This window comes from Pteropus vampyrus, unplaced genomic scaffold (assembly GCF_000151845.1).
Source record: "Pteropus vampyrus isolate Shadow unplaced genomic scaffold, Pvam_2.0 Scaffold28, whole genome shotgun sequence".
NCBI classification, from domain to species: domain Eukaryota; kingdom Metazoa; phylum Chordata; class Mammalia; order Chiroptera; family Pteropodidae; genus Pteropus; species Pteropus vampyrus.
The window spans coordinates 350,434-375,733 of NW_011888809.1; the positions used below are offsets into that span (position 1 = coordinate 350,434).

General features: G+C 41.9%; 1 protein-coding gene across 2 annotated transcripts in view; it reads right to left on the minus strand.

Moving 5' to 3' along the window:
- The window catches only part of MAPRE3 (microtubule associated protein RP/EB family member 3), a 53,702-nt gene extending 36,431 nt beyond the window's left edge, over positions 1–17,271 (minus strand). Inside the window, exon 1 of one of the 2 annotated variants that reach the window (XM_011356510.1) lies at positions 16,837–17,271. The gene's annotated coding sequence lies outside the window, so the exon portion shown is untranslated. The remainder of the gene's footprint in view (positions 1–16,836) is intronic. The other variant, XM_011356512.2, reaches the window with a different exon arrangement.
- Positions 17,272–25,300: the final 8,029 nt, after the last annotated feature.

Consider the following 25,300-nt stretch of genomic DNA (forward strand, 5'->3'; position numbering starts at 1 on the left):
GAAGATGTTTGATATAATTTTAATCTTCTTAAATTTACCGAATTGTTTTGTAGACTAACATATGGTTGATCTTGGAAAATGTTCCATGTGCACTTGAGAAGAATGTATATCTGCTTTGGGGTAAAACACTCTAAAAATATCAATTAAATCCATCTGGTCTAGAGTATCATTTAAGGCCACTGGTTCCTTGTTGATTTTCTGTCTGGAGGATCTGTTCATTGGTCAGATAGGGTATTAAAGTCCCCTACTATGACTGCCTTACTATTGATCTTTTCTTTTATGTCAGTCAGTATATTTAGGTGCTCCTATGTTGGGTGCATAAATGTTTACTAGGGTTATATCCTCTTGTTGGATTGATCCCTTTATCATTATGTACTGTCCTTCTTTGTCTCTTATTAGAGCCTTTGTTTTAAAGTCTATTTTGTCTGCTATAAGTATTGCTACCCCAGCTTTTATTTCACTTCCATTTGCATGAAATATCTTTTTCCATCCCTTTACTTTCAGTTTGTGTGTGTTTTGATCTGAAGTGAGTCTCTTGTAGACAGCATATTTATAGGTCTTGTTTTCTTATCCATTTGGCTACCTTATGTCTTTTTTTTTTTAATTTAGTTTCAAGTATACAGTACATTGGTTAGTCATCTATATAGTTCATAAAACAATCCCCCCATTGCACCCCCCTTCCAATGACCCTCCACCTAGCCAAAGTATTAATGCTAACTGCATTCCCTATGCCGTGCTCCCCATTTCCGTGACCATCAGCTACTAATGTGTACTTCTTTAACCCTTCACCCCATTCTCCCAGCACCCAAACCCCCCTCCCCTCTGTCCGTCACCAAATTGTCCATTATATTTGTGAGTTTGTTTTTGATTAGTTTGTTCTTTTTATTCCTTAGATTCCACATATAAGTGAAATCATACAGTGTTTATCTTTCTCTGTCTGACTTAAATACCTTCTAGGTCCATTAAAGTAATATCTTTTTCTATCCTCTTCCTTTTCATATGTAGGGGTCTTGTTTTCTAATCTTTTCAGCCACTCTATCTTTTGGTTGGAGCACTTAATTCTTTTCCATTTAAGGTACTTATTGATAGGAGTGTAGTTGTTACCATTCTTTATTCCTGTTTTTGATACATGTTTTTTCTTCTTGAAGAAGTCCTCCAACATTTCCTGTAATATTGGATTAGTGGTAATAAATTCCTTTAGCTTAATTATTCTTCATTGTAGATCCTGGATCTTCATCCTGTGGAATATTTTTTGCCAAGCCCTTCTGTCCTGCATAGTTTCTTTTGAGAAATCAGAAGTGGGTTTTCCCTTATGTGTAATTATTTTTTCTCTTGCTGCTTTTAATATTCTTTCTTCGTATTTAAACTTTGGCTTTTAATTATGATGTGTCTTGGTGTGGGCCTCTTTGGATCCCTGATTTTTGGAATTGTCTGAGCTTCCTGGGGTTTTATGTCCATTTCCTTCACCAGATTAGGGAAGTTTTCCACCATTATTTCTTCAAACAGCTGTTCAATATCTTGATTTTCTTTAGTTATGCCAATCAGATGAATATTTGGAGCCTTAATAATGTCCCATATGCTCCTTAAATTATTTTTATAGTCTTGGCATCTTATCTCTTGCCATTCTGATTAAGTGTCCTGATTGGCTTTCCTGTCCTCTAGATAGGGCATTTGATTCTCTTCTTTATTCACTTTATTTATTGCTTTGTTTATTCCATTTAATATACTTCTCATCTCAGATAATGTGTTCTTCATTTCAGACTGGTTCCCTTTTATAATTTCCATTTCCATTTTTTGTGTTTTTTATCTCTTTGTTGAAGTTCTCACTGAATTTATCTACACTTCCCAAAAGTTCACTGAACATCTTTATAACCAGTGTTTTGAACTCTGCATTTGTTAGATTACTTGACGCCATTATATCTGGATCTCTGTTCTCTTCTCTCATATGGTTTCTGCTTCTTTGTCTTCCCATTTTGGCTGCCTTTCTGTGTCTGTTTCTATGTACTAATCAAAGCTCCCAAGTCTCCCGGTCTTATTAGTGTGGATTTGTGAAGTAGGTGTCTGTCCAGCGACACAGTCCTGAGAGGGGTTCAGCTGCAGGCCAAATTTAGCCCAAGCCTCTACCCCTCTGGGGCCACCTGTTAAGATTCAGCAAGCAATCCACAGATGCTATGCTTATAGTTGCCTCAAAAGGCCACACCAGAAACCGAGGCCAGCTGCCTCCAGTGTGAGTCTAGGCACTGCTCAGCAAGGCACATCTGACTAGCTGAAGCTATACCAGGATGTGGCTTGGGTGAAGATGAGGCGAGATTTCAGGGAATCCTCTTGGATGAGTGACCTCTGTTATCCAGTTTGATGACGTCACGGCTATGGTGGCACTGTGTCTGTGCACTAGGAGCGGGGAGGCCTCAACAGAGAACAATGGATACTGCAGATACTTCTGTACCGAGCAAGTATGGCCTTGGCCCTCACTCCGACAATGTCTCCCTGTAAGTCCCTGGTGCCCCTGCATGCAGCCAAATTGGCACTGATGCTCAGAGCGAGCAGGTCCATCACTGTGAAAATCTGCTCGCGGATGTGGCCCCTTTAAGAGACTTCTGCTGCTGCCGCTGCCATAGCCTCCATCTCACTCAGCCTCTCGGGACCGGGCAGTCCCACGTCCTCACCCCATCCTACCTTCTGCTATTGCAGAGTGCTTTCTTGGACTTCTCCCTAGTTGTATGGCTTGTTCATCTAGATCCCAGGCGATATGCTGCTGCTCCTTATTTCCATCACAACTTTGATTTGGTCACCAGAGGGATGAACAGAGCCTCTATCATCTATGCCATTTTTTTGTTTGTTTGTTTTGTTTTCTTTCTACCTTATGTCTATGTTAATCAGAACATTTAATCCATTTACATTTAAAGTGATTATTGATAGGTACATAGTTATTGGTGGTGGTGAATTCCTTTAGCTTTTCCTGCCTGGGAAGCTCTTTATCTCACCTTCCATTTTAAATGATAGCTTTGTTGGGTAGAGTCATCTTGGTTGTGGGCCCTGGCTTTTCATCACTTTGAATATTTCATGCCGATCCCTTCTGGACTGCAAAGTTTCTGTTGAGAAATCAGCTGACAGTCTTATGGGAGTACCTATGTAAGTAACTAGCTGCCTTTCCCTTGCTGCTTTTAGGATTCTCTCTTTGTCTTTAACCTTTGCCATTTTAATTATGATGAGTCTTTGCCATTTTAATTATGGTATGGGTCTGCTTGGGTTCACATTGTTTGAGACTCTCTGTGCTTCCTGGACTTGTATGTCTATTTCCTTCACCAGATTAGGAAAGTTTTCAGTCATTATTTCTTCAAATAGGTTCTCAATCCCTTGCTTTCTCTTCCCCTTCTGGTAGCCCCTATGACACAAATATTGTTACGCTTCATGTTGTCCCAGAGATCCCTTAAACTATCTTCATTTTTTAAAATTATTTTTTCTTTTTGCTGTTCTGATTGGGTGCTTTCTGCTACCTTGTTTTCTGAATCGCTGATTCGATCTTCTGCTTCATCCAATTTACTGTTGATTCCTCCTAGTGTATTCTTCATTTCGGTTATTGTAATCTTCATTGATGACTGGTTCTTTTTTATGGTTTCTATGTCCTTTTTTATGTTTACTAGCCCTTTGTTGAAGTTCTCACTGAGCTCATCTATTCATCCCCTAAGTTCACTGATGATCCTTATAACCAGTGTTTTGAACTCCGTACCTGGTAGGTTGCTTGGCTCCATTTCATTTAGTAAGAAACTGCTTTTTCTGGTACTCTTGTCCACTAGGGACGAATGTGAGGGCTCTTTAGTTTTTTACTGCAGTCATTGTCTACTCACTCCTAGGAACCACTTCATAGACTAAGGATGACAACGACAAAATATCCCTCAGAAAGCCACTCATCCAGCAATTATTTGTTGAGCCTCGACTATTTCTAGGTCTTATAAGGATGAGTAAGTCAGTTTTGGTCCTTAACTCATGGAACTTGTTATCTAGTGAAGTAGATAATCAGAAATAAAATAATCATACAAATAACTATATAATTATAGTCACATTAAGTGCTATAGAGGAAAAATACAGGACTTGAGTTTGAAAGCAATGGCTTTCAAACTTTTAATAAAAAGTACATTTTATATTACAATCTAATATATATGCAAACACACATACAGACATATATAATAAAACGAGTTTCATAACAATTCTTACTCTTACTATGAATGATGATGCATTCTGATATTTTCTGGTCTATTCATTTAAAAAGTACTGATTGCAACCCAAATAATTGGTCTCATAAGCAATGGTTGTGATACACAATATGAAAAACCCAGTCACAGGGCCTCCGCCTGGAGTGGAGCTGGGGTAAAGGTCACAGAACGCTTCTCTGAGGGAATGACATTTAGGCCAAGACATGTGAGGTTAAGGAGAGACAGCCCAAAGAGGCCAGGAATGAATGTTCCAGGCAGAGGGAACATGCAAAGATTCCTCATTTACAGAAAAGGAAACCGGGGATCAAGGAAAGATGTGATTTGTTTAAGGTCATATAACTCTAAGCCCAGGTCTCCTAACTCCAAGTTCAAGGTTCTTTAGTGTAACTGTAGCCTATCAGTTGTAGTCTTCCTCTTCATTTTACTAATTATGGGCCAAGGGCTAATTATCCTCACCTAGGCTGACTAGGAGAAAAGAGAAAAGAATAATGGCAGGAGGCTATGTTTACAAAGAGCCCGTTTAATTCTTCATGCAAAACAATGTACCTTAGCTCCTACCCCACCTGGCTTGAGGCCTGCACTGCTAGCTGTTTGTTCCTTCCCGGTAGGGGCTGGCGGGGAGCCATACTCCTGCTTAGTCCTGGCTTTAATGAAAAGGCATTTACAAAATATCCGGGCAAGGTTTAGACTCAGCCGAAGGGCCTGGAAAGAATGCAGAACACTGGCCCCGGCTTTTCCATCGCCCCATGTTGATGCTGTACCTGACTTTCCATGAGATTCCACCTTGCTCAGTTCCCTATCAGCCCATGACTGTTATGTATAGTCAGCTGTGTAAATGGCTCCAGCTATGCAGCACAAAGGTAATGTGAATTCTGGAAGTGAAATATAGGCCACAATCGAGGGAGTCAGTCAGGGTCAGGGTCAAAGTGGATGACCTAGGACAACATGAGAAGGAGAGGGGTCAGAGGTGGCATGGGCCTTAGGCCAAGTTTCAAAACAGGCATGAGAGAAACAAGGCTGCTATATACAGTTGCCCAGTATGTACACTGCATGAAGCGCCCAGGGAGGGGAGGAGTGAGGCTGAAATGGAACCCACACTCCACTAACAAAACTGCATTCCCGGCAAGGGTCTCTACCTGTCTAGAGGAAAAAGCTTCACTCACAGAGGCCAGAGAGGAATGGTTCAGTAGGGCACCTGGTCAGAGAGTTGGAAAACGCTAGACCCACACTAAAGCACATCAAAAAAAACAACTGACAAGCCTAGAGAAGGTTGTCCTCAGGTTTTAAACACTACTGGTGCGTGGGTAGTTAAGGGCTGGGTGGTTGGGTGCCATGGACAAGCTGCGACCATGGGAGCTACTGGCTGACAAGCAGAGACACCTTACAGTTCTAACACCTTATCGAGCCAGACTCTGTGATTCTCCTCCATCTTCACTTCTTCATCAAGCTCAGAGTAATCCAGCCACACCCTGAAGGCACAGCTCCACTCCTGAGATTTTAATTATCAGCTGAAAAAATGTTCCCAGTAATACATGCCCATGTAAAAAAAAAAAAAAAAAAAAAATCCAAACGTTACACAAAAGTAAATAATTAAAAGTAAGAACAAATTTTAGAATTAAAATCTTCCTTTGTCAATAACCTCCTTAGTGCACATCCCTCATATTCCGAACCTTTCTGGTCTCACTGGAGCCTGTAATTTCTTTGCCCCTACATTCCACTGACCACCAGTGCTTGTCTTAGATTTGTAGCACTTCCTTCCACCTCTGACCTCAGGGCCAGCTGCCGCACTGCCATCTGAAATTCTGCTTCCTCAGAAATCTTGCCCTAAACATGCCAAGCAACACCCCCATCCTGATGCTCCGTCACTGCTGCTTCCTTAGGCTGCAGGACTTCAGAGACTTAGCCCATTATGAATTCATGGGTCCAGCTCAGCCCTTGTCCCTGAGCAACAAGACTTTTATTCATCTTGCATACACCCAGGCTCATTTCTCACAGTGGTTAATTCAGGCCTTCAAGACCTCACCCCACCCCGACCTCAGCAAGTGGGAAAGGTCTTTTCTTAGCAGGAACTCCAGTCCTCTCCCCTGGATTTCACCCTGTGAGTCAGGGGTAAAAAGAGCCATACCTTCTCCTCCTGCCAGTCTCAGAGGAAGGAACCCCTTCCCTCCTTTGCAAGGTTACCTCTTCCCTGGTGTCCTCAAGATCATTCCTTTTTGCTCCCTTTCTCTCTTGTACCCGGATTATTTTCCTCAAATAACTCTTTTTCCTTCCTGCCATCAAACATGCGTACTTAGATCTCCTTATTATCAGAAATCATTCTAAGTCAATGCCACACTCTTACTCTAATGGTAAGTTGGTTGGATCACCATGGAGAACAATGTATAATACATCTGTTAAAAACAACAATAAAAGGAAGCAACTTAAGTATCCACTGATGGATGAATGGATAAAGAAAACGTGTATGTAATATACACATATGTATGCAATACACACATATATATACCTGTGTGTGTGTGTGTGTGTGTGTGTGTGTGTGTGTGTGTATATGAATGGATGAATGGATAAAGAAAACGTGTATGTAATATACACATATGTATGCAATACACACACATATATATACCTGTGTGTATGTATACACACACACACACACATACACACACACACACACACACACACACACACATGTACATGTATTATTCAGCCATAAAAAGAAGTAAATCATGCCATATGTGATGACATGGGTGGACCCTGAGCGTATTACACTAAGTGAAATAAGTCAGATAGAGAAAGACAAATACCATGGGATCTCACTCATATGTGGAATCTAAAAAAAACAAAAACAAAAACAAAACGAAAAAAACCCCACCAAAAAACAACAAGAAAACTCCCCATATTCATAGATACAGAGAACAGATTGGTGGTTGCCAGAGGTAGGGGGTGAGCAAAATGGGGGAAGGTTATCAAAAGGTATACAAATTTCTAGTTATAAAATAAATAAATCTTGGGAATGTAATGTACAGCATGGCAGCTACAGTAAACAACACTGTATTGTACATTTGAAAGTTGCTAAAAGAGAGGAAATCTTAAAAGTTCTCATCATAAGAAAGAAAAATTGGTAACTATGTGTGGTGATGGATGTTAACTAGACTTATTGAGTGATCATTTCCTAGTATATGCAAATATTGAATCATTATGTTGTATACCTAAAACCGATATAAGGTTATATGTCAATTACATCTCAATTTATAAAAACCCAACACTGTTTATACCCTTTGCCTCTGTAATTCCACTTCATGGGATATATCCTGAAGAAAGAACCGCCCCCTCCCGCCCACACACACAAAGCAACTTGTACCGTGATGTTCAGAGTAGAAATATTTACACTTGCAAAATGTTGGAAATACCCTAATTGCCCAATACTAGATTGATGGTTAGGCAAACTTTGGTATCAGCATGATGCGATGCTACAGAAGGAATGGGACATTTGAAGTGACAAATACATGGATTATGTTGATATAGAGAAATTTGCAGATGAAACACATCTTAATACATAAAAATACACATAAACAAAAAATACACACATTACAATTTTACTTATGTTTGCTGACAATGAATAGAATTGTTTATAAAAATAAAAAATTTGATCCTACTGCTTCTTCCGGTTACTACTTTTCTCCCCTTCCCTTCTGCTGTTTCTGGGGACCATCCGTTGCCTCTGTTTTCTCTCTACCCAGTTTCTCCCTTAACCTTATGCAATCTGGCTTTATCTCCAGTGTTTTACTGGACTGACACCGTTAGTAATCACCATGATTTTTTTCTGGATAAATCCTTAAGTCTAGTTAAACCAGCAGTACTGAAATGCTTGACACCTGCTCTTCCCATGCTGCTGAACCATCTTAACCTCCCCACATCTCTTCACTTTTTTCCTAATTATGGATAATTCTCAAAGCTTATTACTTGGAGCTCTGGTCTTTATACTCTTTATCCACGACCTCTGTGCCGTTGACTCCCACATCTATAGCTCCATCCCAACATCGCCCTCAGCTTCTGGTTCTCTGTGATCACTCCACTTAGATGCCTCCAATTGTCACCTATAGTTCTCCATGTCTAAAACTAAACTCATTTCTGAATTGTCTCTTCAACTTCCTAGCATCTGGTTAACGTCACCAACGTTGTCCCAAACTTGAAACCAGCTCACACTCTCGATTTGGTAAGGGCGACTTTCTTACAGTCCTCATCGCACACATTCCTGGCTATTCTTTTGTGGATGCTGCACCTTCTTCTATGGAAAGCCCTCCCTGGGTTCTGTCTACTCATCGCCTGCTCATCTTCAGAGCAAACTCAGGTTCCACTTCCTTTGTGAAGTCTCTTCTGATTATTCCAGTTCGCAATTATTACTTTCCTCTCAGGATCCTTTTTGAATTTAGGCTCTATAGGACTAATGACTCACAAGTCACTGTTCCTTTTATTTCTTTCACTTGAACTTTTACTCGTTTGTCCTCTGGTGGGCAGGATCCCACATCGTCCTTGCACATTCAGCTCCAGCGTGTCTCTCTCGGTGAAGCCTTCCTAGTTCTCACAGGCTCAGGGTCACTCCTCCTTCTGGGTTACCAAAGCACCCCTTCCCATCAGTGCTGGAGTTCCCATGCCCTTGTGTTGTAGTGACTTACATCATTTTGTGTTTAACTCTCTTGCCAAAACATCAGCTGAGTTTCTTAAGGGCAAAGACCATGTCTTACACAATAAAGCACCAAAGATGTATTACTGACATCTGATGGTGTCACATACACTAATCATTCCACACATCCATCTTATCTTCCAAACAAGACTACTGTCTCCTCACAGACAGGGGTTGAATCACATTTCTTTTACATCCTATAGTGACTGAGAATACAAAACAGAAAGGACTTACAGAGTACTTACTGAGAGTATACTTAGAACAAGACCTTGTGAAGACAATATGCAAATCTATATGAATAAACTATAAAACTGGAAACTGTGCTTTCTGCGGAATACAGGTCTTATCAAGTCTCTAAACACTGCACCTTGCTATTTTGGGGCCAGCATAACACATCTCTGTACTTAGCAGTGGTCCTGTCACTTAAAAGTGTTAATAGGATGCCAAAACTGGGAGCTTTCAGCTGTGAAGTCTACCAATCTAAAATCAGAATAAATCAGAGACTAAATCAGAGTCCTCGATAAGTGGCAATAATCTGCAGGGAAGCGGGCAGGGAGGGGGTTGGAGGCTGTCTGCCAAGAATCTAGTGCTGCAGAAGTCTGTCTACACAATACATGTTACACCAACGGAGATAAGCCTTCAGTGAAACACTCCTCATATGGGAAGGGATATTTAATTTTATTTAGTGGTCCAAGGCCTGCCTCTTTCACATAGCACAACACACATTAGTCCAACTACAATCTCGCTGACTCAGAACAGCTAAGATTTCATTTCTTACGAGTCAGGAAACACCATTTAAATTATAAGATGACCAGGACAACAATACCCTCAAGAGAAGATGAATGCTTCTCTGACACTCTCTCCAAGTGGAGGAGCATCTCCAGCCAGCCTGACCTAAAGACTTGTTCACTAATAATCTCAGGTGGCAGGGAAGGCCTCCACCCCATTTGGGACAGGTGTTTGGGTAGTCAGAACCATTTGGAAGAAGAGGTAGATCCTGCTTAGCAAACATTTATTGCAGCACAGGCCAAGCTGTGTGAGAGGCCGTGTGGTTCTCAATTCTAGGTCCCAGACCCCAGTGCTCAGACTCTACCACTGAGCAGATATCAGTCCACTGGACTGAGCCATCGAGGCAAGGTACAAAGTGTGTGTGGATGGGAAAGATGAGGTGAAGGACAGCTGCTAGGCCAGCCCCTCCCTTCATAGCCAGCAGCTCCAGAGACCTGGTAGAGCAAAGAGGAAGCTGCCCAGTCTGTTCCTGCAGAGGGCTTCTGTTCATCAGGTGGCCGCTGGCGGGCAGCCAACCTTCTCCATCCCTAGAAGGAAAAGGACCTCTGAGTTGATGGCTGATCAAAATACATATACCCAAGGGCACAGGGAGGAAGGAGACTGCAGCAGGCCTTAACAGATAGTTCAGATAGGTACATAACCATCAAACGTAAGAGAAAGTCTCAAGGCACCTAAGACACCAGGGAACTGGGAATCCAGAGAATCTGAGGACATGAAGAAACAAAGCCCCCCAAAACAGCCTTGTGGTATATAGGGTTTTACTGAAAACTGATAAATTTAAATAGCAAAAGTTAAGAGGCAAAGAAAGTTATCTTAAGATACTTCCATATTTTTTTTTACATCTCATTTGATGAAGATAGGTGACTTTGGATGGATGAACTTGAAATTTCTAGGCTGATTTGAACTCACAGGCCCACACGATAATACTTCAGGCATACTCTCCAAGAGGAAGTGAAGTGGTTATCTAAAGAAACACCTTTCAGAAGTGTTTATTATTAACCAAGATAATAGTAAAACAAAATAATCATAAACAATTAAATATCTTGTGATTTTCGTAGAGATTGCTCTACTACATGGAATCTATAAATTACTGGTTTAAAAAATTTGTAATAAGAGTTACAGTTGCTTCATACAGAAAAGTTTGGAAAACACTTAAAAGCACCAAGAAAAGAAACCTCATTCATTTATAATTCCATTATTTAATGATAATCACTTATGGTTTGGCTATGCTCTTCCATTATGTTTTCATACTTTACTTTATAAAAATGGTATTATTCTCAACATACTATTTTATGTTGCTTTTTTCATTGATTATATCAAACATTTATGACATCAATAAATATTCTTCTATAGGATTTTTAATGCCTGTGCAGTATTTTACCTAGATGAACCTGACCAATCCCCAATTGTTGACCCTTTTGGCTATTTTAAATGTCTGCTATTATTAATAACATTTCATTAATAAAAATCCTTGTACAAGTATTTTTATATACATCCTTGATTTTTCTAAATATTACCAGAATAGCAATTTATGGTCTAAAGAAATGTGTCCTTTTAAGGCTTTTGATATATATAGTCAAAATGACTGAGCAGATTTGAAGCCATGCTTCTTGCTCAGTTATTTTAATCATATCATTTCCTGTATACAGGAAATAGTTTCAAGAAAAAAAAATCTAGCATGGAGTCAAAACACTTTAGATAGGCCAGGTCCTGCTTGCTTGAGGCAAAAGAAATATCCAGAGCTGAAAACACTGATATTATGCTAAAAAGTTGGGTAAGAACATCTGGCTAAGTTTAGCAAAGTTTGTAGGGCATGATGCTAGTGAGAACAAGACCTAGAGTTTAGACCAGTATTGGCTGGTCAACTCTACATAGAAGAAAGACCATCCTTGGCCACATGGTGCCTCACCAACCTTGGCCAACTGTCACACAAATGTGTACTCTAAGCCAAAGGGAAGATTGGATGACGGAATGTGGATTACTCAGCATGACCCATCCCAATGCCTGGGTAAGCGAGCATGTGTCCAAATGATAGGTGTGTCATCTTTCTATAATAAACAAGACATCTGTCTGGAAAACACAACTGACCAACTTAGGAGAAAATTAAAAGATCAATAATGCTTAATAAAGTTGTCGTAGTTTATCAATAATTCTTAAGAGAAGCACTTAATAAAGCTCAGTGTGCAAGGTGTGCTCTATCAGCCAGGTTGGCTCTAAAACACAGCCATGGTAATAAAGTGTGTCAGCATTTCAGCTGAGATTCCTCTGAACTTCAAGCCCTCTTGATGTTATCAAGTAAGAGGCATGGATTTTTCATAAAGACCATATGCTCATGTGGTCAGATGCCATTTTCATCAAGAGTTGAAAATTAAATTAGCTTATTAGAAAAGTAATGATTACTTTAACTGGTCAAGAGAAGGAGTGGGCTATTCTCAAGAAGAGATTAAAAGACTAGGAAGAGGTGTTGAGGTAGGAGGTCAATGCAGTATGCTTGGCTGCCAGGGAAACGGCCATGTCGGCAGGTCCTGCCATCACTTAAGAGTCTGGTATGATGCAAACTGTCTTGTCCTGTTTGAAGGAAACAGTCTAACCCTCTGTGCCCCATGCATCGAAGGCTCCAAGTAAAAGATGAAAAACAATCACTACCAATTTTATTAGTTTGCATCAAATTACAAAAGCATACATACTTCTTGTAACGATTCATATCCAGAAGCATATAAAGCAAAAATTCCCCTTCGAGTCTCCTTTTCCCTCTTCCACAACCAAACCCACTTCTCAGAGGTGAATACTGTTGTGTTTATTTTTTTTCAATCTTTGGACACTATTCCTGGGCATTTTCTCCCCTCATGAAAGTTATCGGAATTTAAATTCATTTCTGTTCTCCTATCTGAATGGCCCTGGCTCCTTAATTACTTGGTAGTCTCTGCCTTGAGCCCATCTGGAATTGCTGCCATCCAAAATGACCTCCCTTTGCCTCTGCTCACCAGCCAGGAGGTTTCCCTCCTAAGATGGATAGCTCTTTTCCCTGGCCCTCCAGATCACCTAGATGCAGAACCTGATCTGAGCAAAGTCACTGAGTAAAGCTACACCTCTAATAGTAGAGGAAGTGAATGAAAGCCATGTGAGCTTTATTCATAAGCAAGAGCTCAGCAGCTTTTCCACTTCAAATTAAGATCGCTCCCCAGACTGGCCTCCCCAACTGGAGGACCAACCGCCCCCACAATGCACACAAACACACCACGTCTGTGCTTTCCCAGTCAACTGCTCCTGCCCTGCCAGTCTTTCAGATAATCAGGTCAGCTGAATACATGGAGACAAAGGGGCATTTCATATACTTCTATTTTGGCAGTTGAAATAACACCGCAACTGCCAGGTCTTCACAGGACAAATCTTCTCTCTGTGCATGTGAAACACACCAAGAGGTCTGCCGGGAGATGGGGGCTACTGAATTGAAGATCCAAGATGGATTTAAGTCACAATAAAATTTTGAAAGCATTATTTTTTATTTTATACTTTAGTAACATAAAATAATGATTGCTACTTCTTATTAAGCAGGTACTTCACATACTCTTTTTCATTTAATCCTCACAGCCACCCAGTAAAACAGTCATTCCAGGCTTGCAGGTGAGGAAATCGGCACTCAGAGATCCCACATCTCATCCAAGGCCACAGAACCAGAAAGTGGCAGGACTGGAGTTTGAACTCAGGTCTGTCTTCTTCCAGAGGCCAGACTGCCTCGCTTTTCCAACGTAGGGATAAGAAGTCCCATGGCTCCCAGGAACTACAAAAGATAGCATTCTGGGAGCTGGAAGAGAATCCAGCTTGCTCTTCCTGGCCCCCTCTCAGCCCTCTCCACCTTGCTTTCTGGAATGCAGCAGCTTCACAGATAAGAAGTCGAGAAGACTCCAGACACTCAGCTTCACATTTGCTTTATATTAGATGATACGAATTTAAAAAAGAACAACCTTCCTGAAGTTGGAATGTGTGAGGAAAAGTTATTATTTTTAAGGTGGTAAGAATAAATATTTAATTAGTGTGACACTGGATTTCGCCTGGCTTTGCAACGTCTCAGACAATAAAACAAGCCCTTGTCTACAGGGCTAATTATAGACTACTAATTTATTTTTATTAAAACCCTCTGGAATATTAAACATGAGGGATGAAACAACATGGTATTGTAGAACAGCTTTGGTCCGGAAATCTGGGTTCTAATCCTGACTCAGCCACTAATAACCACCAAAGTTTATTTGCATGGTGTACACAGTTTACAGTGTTTTCACATATTTGCTATATTAGTTGGGTGATCTTGGGCAAGTCACTTAACTTGGTGTCTCATGTCAAAATCTGGAAAAGACATTGCACTAAAGCATTTGAATTCCCCTCCACTTCTAATATCCTAAGGGGGAGGACACTTGTCTTAGGATCTTTATAAAGGTATCTGTAAACATATCAGGGCAGATGCATTCTGGTTGAAAAAAATTACATTTTCTGTTCCTCCTCTGAAAGATGGTACTTGGCTAAATTCAGGTGTAGCTCATAAGATATTTGTGGCCAGCTAGCTGGCTCGGCTTCTGGAGTGTACCATATTAAGGCCTTGGGTTGATTCCCACATACGAACTTTCCTCTGTTCAATAGCCAAATACCATGCCTCACAACAGTCAATCATCTTAGGCACATAACCCCATAAAGTAGGCTGGCTTGGAGGAAGGACTTGAAGAAATCTGTCCTCACAATACATGACTCCCAGGATGGCAGGCCGGTAATGGCATCATCCCACACGCAAGAATATTATAAATATCATTCTTTCTCAATTCTAAGACACACAAGTCCCTCCTTCAAGTCTTGCCCCTTCCTGGCTGTTTTCATGTTCCTGAGATTAGGGTGGACCTTAGAATCAATATACATAATTTGATCCAGTAGTGTTAAATTATTTTACCTGAAAGCTATTGGTAAATTGCTGGTATGTCTTTGAATCAAGGAAATATAGTGCTATAAAACTACAACATAGATTATATAGATTTAGGTCTAACTTGGTTCAAATAATGTCCTTCTTCTGGGTATTAACAATTACATTCAGTAACAACTGAATAGGCAATGTATAAGACACAGGTATTAGTCCTGTTTCCCAATAGCAGCAGTTTAAAATACATTCCATCATTATCTCATAAAACACTGGTATGGATTTCAAAGGCAAATTAACCCATATAAAAACCACAGTGATGCTCTGAAAATGTACTGTCCCACAGCAGACTGGAAAGGGAACATTTTACTCACACCCTCCTGATCTATCTAGCCCTTGACACATTTTCTTGCTTCTTAATTCACAACCGTCCACCCCAGTAATATCGCTGATTCCCAAAATACACTCAACCCAGGAGGAGCAGCTCTCCCGCACAGCTGTCTGCTCCTGCCCTGCCCGGGTATTTCAGTGAGCTATGCAACACAGAGAGGACCACACAGAAGGAATGTAACTCTCAGGCCCCACAGTTCCCACTGCCCAATAGGCAGGTGCATCCCACCAAACCCCAGACTGGCATTTGAAACAGAAGAAACTGTACTGCTGCATGGAGGCTGTAGTCTTCCTGAACTTCATCTCTATGTTTAAAACTAGGGCGACAGCCGTCTTTGCTACTGTAAACTAATCTGATGGTTATGGGGGTAGGGAGTGGCTCTGAGGAGGCTGCCAATAGGCCATGATTGAGCAAAGTCAAGAAGCAAAATCATTATGTCTCACTGTTTGCAATTCCAGAAACTCCACATTAGCGGGATGAACCATCTATTTCTGTTGCAGCCTGAAGTAAAAAGCCCAAAGCCTCTTGTATAGTTTAACTGTCTGATATTTATACATATTTTCTAATAGTATACTGCAATCTGCAAGACAGAAAAAAAAATCAAAGGAAGTTGGCAATGAGGTACACACACAGGAGTTAGGAGCTCTCGAGTTGAGGCACGTTTATTAAGAGACAGCTTCTGGCTATGCACAACAACTCTGACTTCAGCTCAATGTTTGCTGGAAAAAGAAAACAGTTTGGAATCCTCTATTCCAAGATCAGGGAATGCAAAATGAGCAGGTGGATGGGTAGCAAACATAACCTGGGGAATCGTCCAAATATGTTAGAACCCCTATCTGGTGACAGCCCCCACAAGGACTCACAGCTGCAGTAAGCCAGGCGAACCTCAGTTCCTCTCCAATCGGCACATGTTATACTAAAACTATTACCCATTTGGTTACCACATGGAATTCACAGGCATCAGAGATCAAGCCCTGCCACAACCTTTCAACATACAAACAGTAAGCACTTGCTATGGATGATATAAGGCCTGTTTCCAAACCTCAAAATGTAACAGAGTTGTACTGTGAGAAAAAAAAAATGCATTTTAAACAGTACTGCAAGATGCTTATTCATAACAACACCGTGGAAGCGCAGGAACTTCAGCTCCCACATGCAACCTTTTCCCCTCTCCCTCCACTACCTCTAGTCTCTCTCCATAGCACCTGCCAAGGCAATACTGAGCCCACTATCAGGCGGGTGCTCACTAAACAGTGGCTGATCACGATGGGGCTGAACCCTGCTCAGCAAAATCTATTCTGAAAGCCTCACAACCTCTTAGCAGCCAGTTAGAACTGTCCAGACCTGCTTCCCACACCAGCCAGGGCAGGAACCAGCGGGTAAGAAACCCGAGGCCCCAAGGTTTGGGCGGGCAGAACGTCCCCCCTCCCCCAAGTCTCCCCTCGCATTCTCCCCCGTCACTCTTTTTCCGTCACATCACTGGGGAAAACCAGAGAGGCCGGAGATGTCAGGCCCAAGAGGAGAAAGGCGAAAAGACAAGGACGGACCGGAGGCAGTTTGGGAGGAGGAACATCAGTCCGTGGCGGAGGTGCGGTACAGCCGCATCCACTGGGGAAGGACCCCCGAGGCGGGTCTGAGGGAGGGAAGGGGAGGGGGAGTGGCTCCGAGAGGCCTGACGGCAGAGGCCCCAGAAAGCCCCGGAAAGAGGGATGGAGGGAGGGAGGCGAGTGGGGGTGAGACGCTGTTGGGGGGCGGGGGCGCGGTGGGGAGGCGAAGGGGACAGCCCGGTTCCCCTCCCCCAGCCGGGGCCCGGGCCTCCCGCTGACTCAGCCCCACGGCGTCTGTCGCCTCTACCCGGACTCACAGTGCGCGAGGCGGCTCCGGCGGAGGCGGCGGGGGAGGGGACAGGTGGCGGGGGCGCTGCGGCTGAGGCTGCGACTCTGGCCGGCGGCTCCGGGGCGGAGGGTCCTAGCAGAGGCCGCCGCGGTCTCCGGCTTCAACGCACAGAGACTGCGGGGGAAGAGAGCACTGCGCAGGCGCGATGCGGCCACCGCTGTCAGTCCGAGAGGGGCGGGGCCAGGGCACCCGCCGTCTCCAAGGCAACCAGGCAGCGAGAGAAGGACAACCCCTACCTCCACCTTGTCTTAGCAACGGCGGCGGGAGGTGGGGGGCAACGAGAACAGTTTTTCTAGATTGTCATAGCAACAAGGAGGAGAACCTGTCTCATAACTTTACCGCGGTACCGAGGGAAAGCTCTTACCTTGTCACCACGGCAACCGGGAACAGCCCCTTCCTCTTTCCTTAGCAACAGGGTAACAATTCCTCCACCTTAACTACTCACAGAAGGAACAACCATTTATACTTGATTACATGGTAGCCAGATGGATTCTTATCTGTCTCACAGTAACTGCAAAGGAAAAAGTGGAGAGAATATTTCTTCTTCAGCAACACGCGAGAGCTAAGGCTGGGTTTTATCTCTATGTTTATGGTTTTCAATCACAGCCTGCCACTCGAATCCCCAAATTCAATTTTCCTCTACCTGTATTAAACATTCTTTTTCATTTCCTACCAGAAAGTCTTTACTCCTAAAGACTTTACACCTTTACTCCTAAATTGAGCTAAGAAAATCGTCTATATACATATCGCTTGAGTTTTTGTCAATCTTATTGTCTCGCTTCCACTGCATTTGTAAACAGTTATTTCTTCATCTTGCCTACTAGATCGCTTACAGTCTACCTTCTCATAACTAGCTCCCTCCTTGATATGTTCATCAGCATTCCCAAATTCCCGACTCCAAGTCTGCTTTTATGGTTCTCCTCAGTTCTTCTAGATCCCTCCTCTTCCTGTCCATGCCTACTGTTACTATCCTTCCGTGCCCAGCCAAGGGTTCCACTCTACTTAACCCCTTTGTGATTTCGTCAGCTTGGTCCTTTGTGCAGATGACTTCTGGCTCTCCCAGCCTCTGCCCTGACTCCCATGGTTGTCTCGAGGTCACCTCTGTACCTTTATTACACACATTCTACAGAGTATTGTCACCGGTTTACATGTTTGTCTCCCCAATCAGACTATGTGCTCCTTGGAATTCCGTCTTATCAGCATCTAGCTCAGAATAGGACACATAGTGAAATTCCAATAAGTGTTTGTGCAGTTGAATCAAGTGACACAAGGATTTTCTCCAAAGGTTTCCTTTGGCCCTAAAGAAATAGGTGAAGCTGGTCAAAAGGTAAAAAGAAAAAGAAGAAAAAAATATTTTCATTCTTCCTCACTTTCTCCGGCCTAACTTGCCCCAGAGTCTCATTCAACATTTCCTTATGATCTTTACACATATTTAACCTTTAAGTACCACTGCTACTAATATAACTCTCACTCCCTTAGCTCTCCATCTTAATGCCAAAACTCTAGTCATCTATTCATTGAGACTCTGGCATTCTCTGTTTCCTGAATCCTTCCCTCTAGCTAGTCTCCCTTCTATACTATTTCAAATGTTTCCACTAAAGTAAATTTCCTCTCCGGGTACTGACCTCCTCCATCATTCCTATCACCCTCTGTGATCAGTGTAAGCTCTTCACACCTTACCATTCTATTGTCTCCTAACCTAGCTCCTATCACTCCCTCTTGGTGAACATCACTGGATTCTGCTGGGCTTGTTGACGTGCCGGAGATGCTGCATTCTCTTCAAATGACTCAGAAGTAAAAACTGATAGACTAGCATTCTTTTCCAAGTCTCCCTGTCTAGCTCCCAGAGGTTCCACCCTGGGACTATTGATGTCAAAGCACTCTAACCGAGCCTATTTCCTCAGGGGAGAAGGAGAAAGCAGCCATTTACAAATAGAGAAAGAAAACAGAGGAACACAGAATATACTGAGTCGAGGCTTCTCCTCCCATTCAAGGCAACTCTCAGAAAGGAGAGGGTTCCTTGTAAAGGCAAATCAAGGGGTTAGGAGAAAACCCAGGCTACACTTTTTCTTAGTCATGGAGTTGGGGAACTGAAGCTGTTCCTAACTATATCTACAGGGTGTCTGGATGCTACAAAGACAAGAGGAAAATTTCAGACTCAGTTAATTTTGCTTGTCCATTCTTAAGTTCCAGCTCAGCTCCATGGTTGTAGGTGTAGACTTGGGTGGTGTAGACTGCCCTGAGCAATTCTGAGAAGAGACTAGGACCCTTGTAGCCCTACCCATTTATCATACATGGAATAGAGGATCATTCTACAAAGAGATCCTGCATACCCTTCCCCCAGGTTCTCTACATGTTAACATTTTACCATGTGCTAGTTATCTATTGCTACAAAACAAATCCCTCCAACTTAGTGTTTTAAAAGTGTTATCCCCATTTCTGTGGGATGAGAATTCAGGAAGAGCTCGGCTGGGTGGTTCTGGCTCAAGGTTTCTCATGTGATTGCAGTCAGATGGTGGCTGGAGCTTAAACAGCAGGGGCTGGCGAGACAGCCCTCTTTCCTCGTGTTGTCTCACAGCCACCTTTCTTACTACATGGTGGCTTCAGGGTAGTTAATTACTTATATGATAGTTGAAGTGTGAGTATGATTAGTGAGTAAAAGAAAAGCTGCATCCCTTTTTATAACCTAGCTCAGACATCACTTCTGCTCTATCCTATTGGATGAAAAAAATCACAAAGTTGACCTCATATCAAGGGGAGGGAATATAGATGCCCCACCCCACACCTCTCCATAGGAGGAATGTCCAAGTCTCATAAGAGCACGTGAATGGGAGATGGTTGAAATCACCTTTGGAAAATACAATCTGCCACACCCTGTCCTTTGTTGACACTCAATGCAAAAGGTACTCATCCCCTCCCTCAAGACTTTCAAGTCTCACTCCATGACAGCAACAACTTGAAGTCCAGGATATCATCTAACTCAGGTCCCAATTCCTTTGGGTATAACTCCCTGAGTACCAGTACTCTTGATCTGAAGACTTGTGAAGTAAAGAAACGCATCATCTGCCTCATACACACCCAGCATACACTAGTGGCACAGACATAGGATAATTGCTATGGATACCACCATTTCAAAAAGGAGGAAACAAGGAGGTTCACGCAGCAGTTATTGGTTCACAGTAATTCTGAAATCCGGCCAAGCACATGTTGCTGCCAGGTCATGATTAGAGCTTGGATTCACTGTCATTTGTTTATATTGGTGTTGACATGGATTTTTTTTTTTCCCCTTATGGGTTATAATCCTTCCCTACGATTATTTGTTTTGATGTTCAATTTATCACAGATTTGACCAGTGGAAGGAACTTTAAGCTCTTGTGTCCTTTGGATTTGTCCCCATCATTTTTGAACATTTCCTCGCTTTCTGGCACAAACTATTCCAGGCTCATCTTGTACCTTCCGTGCCTCAGCCTTCAAATTGGCCATTCAGCAGGGAGCTATGGGTCCTCCTGACTTTTTGACATTCTTTTTTCCATTCTCCCTTGCTCCCTAAATCTATCCTTAAACATTATTTATTTCCAGGAATCCCATCTCATTTTTCTGCCTCCTCCCTCCATGCATACTCTGAGTGGCCTCATCTATTCTCACAACTTCTGGATCTATATCTCCATCCCAATCAGCTCTCCCAACAGTCAGGTCTGCATATATAATTTCCCTCTAGATATTTCCAACCCTATGTCCCATAGGCACCTCAAACTCAGTGGGCTTAAACTTGTTTACCTTTCCCTATTATTGTTGATTGTATCATTATCCTAGAAAAACCTGAGAGTGATCCTAACCCTTGCCTTCTTTCCACCTCCCTACACTGGAACAGTTCTCCAATACTATCAACTCCACTTTTAAGTGTCTCTCAGATCTGTTCCCCTTCTTTATCTCCATCACCTTTACCATCTCTTTCCTGGGTTATGGCAGAGCCTCCTACCTGGTCCCTCTGCCTCCAGTCTCTGATTCATCTTCAATCACATTGCTAGAAGGCTCTTTCTAGAAGATACATCCTATTACGTAAATCCTATGCTTAAATCCCTATGGCTGTCGTTCTCGACCTGGCTGATGCAGCTTCTGAGCATGAAGGATTCGTGTAAGGAAACAGAGTAAAAAAGCTATAGAAGAGTTACCTCTTCCTCCAGGCCAAACTTTATGTAGAGATTCAGAAAAGCAACATTTTAAAACATTAAAACCAACAGACATATGATGAAGTAGAATGCAAGAGTCACATGATTTTAAAGACTGGATGTTTAAAGAGAGTTTGAACTCAAGGCGCCTCCATGCTTGTACTATTCATTGCCTTTCAGGGTACTTTTGTGGAAAGTTTGAGAAACGCTAGTTAAAAAAAATAAAAATTCAGACTCCTTCACATGGTAGACAAGCTGTTATAATCTGGCCCCTACTAACCATTTTCACTCTACCTTCCATTCCTATTATACCCTCCCAACCTTATTACCTCTCCCCATATATGTCAGCCACAAAGAGCAAGCCCTTGTAGTTGGCCACGCAAGCAGTTGTTTCGTGTCCTAGCCTGCACATGGGGTTTGCCCTGCTTGGAGTCTCTCCTTTATCTTCATTAGGCAAACTCTTACTCATTCTCCAAGACCAGCTTCAGGGTCACCTCCTCTCTGACACTGTCATGGACCTCTCCCAGAGAGTCGATACATTCTCTTTAGTACCAGATACAATTTTACCATGGTCCCCCATTGCCTTGTATTATCACGTTGTTCACATCTCTCCCCACCAGAAGTCCTCACACTCTAAGACCATATCTTATTTACCTTTGTATTCTTAACACCTCATATAGGATGAAAAATAGCCAAGCAAGTTAAAAACAATCTGGCCTTTCTGCACTTTTCCTGGGGTAAAGCCACCTGGGGAAGCCAGATGGTGGAGGGTGCATAAGAAAGTTGGTTAACTCTGGCTGGTGAAGGTTCAGATTCTAGATTGCGACATGCAGGGCTGTCGTACCTGGGTGCGAAGTGGAGGCAGCGGGGAGCTGTGGTGCTGGTAACTGTTACCAACAGTGTTCATTATTCATTGGCAACTAGCTAAAAGTGGAACAGGGAACTCGAATAGGACTGATTTCCACATATAGGAAACCTTTGACATGGTTTTAAAATTTACAAGGGACCTGTATAAGCAATATGTAATTTGGCTGAGGAGTGAATTTTAATCACACAACTTGAAGCAGACGAGTCCTTACCTAGAGGGGTGATCTAACCTTCTACCCTGCTGGAGCTGCACAAGCATTGGGTCCATACTTCCTGGCTATGTGATCTTGAGCTTTGGTTTTTCTCATTTGTTGTCGTGATGGTTAAATGAGATAATGTACAAAAAATACCTAGCAGTGTCTGATACACAGTAAATGACCAAGAAATGGTAACTATCAATAGTAACAAAAACTCTCATTAGAGTCAAGAGATCACTTGATTTTCCTTCTCAATTATAACTTGTTACATTATATAGGAGCAAATATGCAAATTTAGAATTTGCAAAGGTCTTAAGACAAACCTCTTGTGAACATTAGTGACATACTACATCCAGAATGAATGGCAATTCTAGACCAGTGGCTTAGATTGCAAAATGTTACCCTGTTTTCTGTGAAAGGCACCCACCATGTTGTTCGGGTGGGCGATAAAGGCTTGGATTAACTTAGATGAATTCGAGGTGTCCTCAGGGACCCAGGACTCTCCTCTTTCACCTCTCCCAGTTTTTGTACCAGTATCAGCTGTTCCTGCTGCTCGATGGGAACAAATTATGCCACTCTGCCTAGTGATCGCCAGCTCAAACGTCAAGGGCCACTTCAAGCAAAGGCAGCATCAGACAAAGGTTAGGAGCATGCGTTAAGGAGCTACATGAACTTGAAATACTAAATCTGTCAATTACTAGCTCTACAGCAAGCTATTTAACTCAGTTTCTTCATCTGTAAAGTGAGGATAATAATAGTAAAAACCTGAGAGAGTTCATATAAAGATGAAATGGATCATGTTTATCAGGTGCTTGGGACAACGCTTGGCATGTTGTAGGCATTTAATAAACACTATCAGCTATTATTTTTATTTAAAAGGTAAAATGTTACATTCTTTGTAGAGGCCTTCCTAAAGCAGGTAAAGTTCATTGTTACTGTGGCACTTTTAGTTGTCTGTTTCTCACAGTGTTTCTTATTAATAAAGGGGAAACTAGCATTTATTCAGCATCTAGTACAGCCAGGCCTGAAATACATACCATTTCCTGTAACCTCTCTGGTCGCCTTCTGAGGTTGGTATCATTTCCATTTTCACAATAAACAGCAGAGGCCCAGTGACGTTAACTCATTACCTAAGATCACACAACAAGTGAATAGCAGAAATAGGGTTTAAATCTAAAGCCAATACCAAAATCCAAACTTCTTCTATTATCCCGTGCTTCTTACATTTTTGTATTATAATTATTTTGTCAATATGTCTTTTCACAAAATGCAAGGGCTGAACTTGATTCATTTTTGTAGAATGTAGCATATGCTTGGCAGATATTCCATCAGCATACATTAAATGGAAGGTGGAAGACTCACGTAAGTAAACCTAAACTAGAGTTTCCAGACAAATGCAAGATGCCAAGTCAAATTTAAATTTTAGGTAATCAACAAATAATTTTTCAGAATAAGTATGACAGACACTATTTGAGACATATCTACACTAAAAATACTAAAAATTATTTGTTGTCTGAAGTTCAAATTTAATAGAGCATCCTGTATTTTTATTTGCTAGTTTACAACCTTAACCTAAACCCTGAGATTGCCCTTGGAAGGGACTGCTTCCCCAGGGGTTCTCCTGGTAGGAAAAGGGCTGCTCTGGCCCCTCACTCATGTTCAAGGCTGAGCTGATCCTGAGCTGCTCTGGAGGCTGGGATTGAGGCCATATTAACCTAGACAAAGCTTCCTTTCTTGGGCCTTACCTGTTTCTCTAAGTTAGGTCAGCTTTGGCACCTTTAAGCCAAAGAAGTAGACACTGATGAGCTTAAAGCACCATCTGGAGGTCTTTTTGGGTACTACTGTGGTCAAGGGCCATCTCAGGGACCCAGGACTTTGGGGAGCAGAGAAAGGCCGATCAAGGCAAGAGAGACAGGGTAGAAGACGAGGCCAGGGTGCAGATGAGTAAGGGAAGATACACCTTCCTGGAATTTTCAGTTTACAGCTGCTGCTCTGGCTGCCTGGGAACTGAAGACATTCACTCTCTGAAGGAGGTCATTGCTTACTTAGGGCTTCACTTTCCCAGGACCCTGTGTCTTAACAGCTGTTCCTTGCTGATGGCCAGGCCTTGCAGTTGGCTGCACCATTTTACATTCATTCCCACCAGTAGTGTATGATGGTTCCAATTTTCCATGTCCTTTTTGACACTTATCTGACTTTTTTGATTATAACCATCATAGTGTGTGTGGAATGAAATCTCATTATGGTTTTGATTTGCATCTTCCTAATGACATGATTTTGAGCTTCTTTTCATGCATTTATTGGCCATTTGTAGATCATCTTTGGAAAAATGTCCATTCATATATTTTGCCTATTTTTAATTGAGTTATTTATCTTTTTATTATTGAGTCATAAAAGTTGTTTATATATTCCTGATACAAATCACTTATCAGATCCACGATTTGCAAATATTTTCTTCCATTCTATGCGTTTCTTCATAGTGTCCTTTGAAGCACAAATGTTTTTAATTTTGATGAAGTCAAATTGATATATTTTTTCTTTTGTTGCTCATGTTTTTTTCTGTCATATCTATGAATTCATTGCCAAATCCAAGGTCATGAAGATTTACCCCTATGTTTTTTCTAAGAGTTTTCTACTTTTAGCTCTCACATATAAGTCTTTGATCCCTTTTGAGTTAATTTTTGTATACGGTGTGAGGTAAAGTTCCAATTTCATTCTTTTGCATGTGGATATACAGTTGTCCAAACACCATTTATTGAAGATGCTATTTTTCCCCATTAAATTATCTTGGCATCTTAGTCAAAAATTACTTGACCATAGACGCTTGAGTTTTTTAATGGACTCTCAGTTCTACTCAATTGGTCTTTGTGTCTGCCCTTATGCTAGTACAACGTAGTGCTGCCTTGATTAATGTTGCTTCATAGCAGCTTTTAAAACCAGGACATGTGATCTCTTCAACTTTATCTGTCTCTCTCTCCAGTTTTTGGGGCAACAATTTGCCCTGAGTCCTCTTCTCTTATGGATCCAAGAATCATTGTTGCTTTTTCAGTCTGTTCAGTTTTTTGCTTGTTGTTAGGATGGAGCAGAGAGTTCCAAACTTTCCAAACTCTTTGCATGCAGAACAGAAAACTGGCACATATATTTTATTGTATACTCAAAGTTTACTGTTACGCTTAAAGTAAAGCATTTGAGTTGAGAA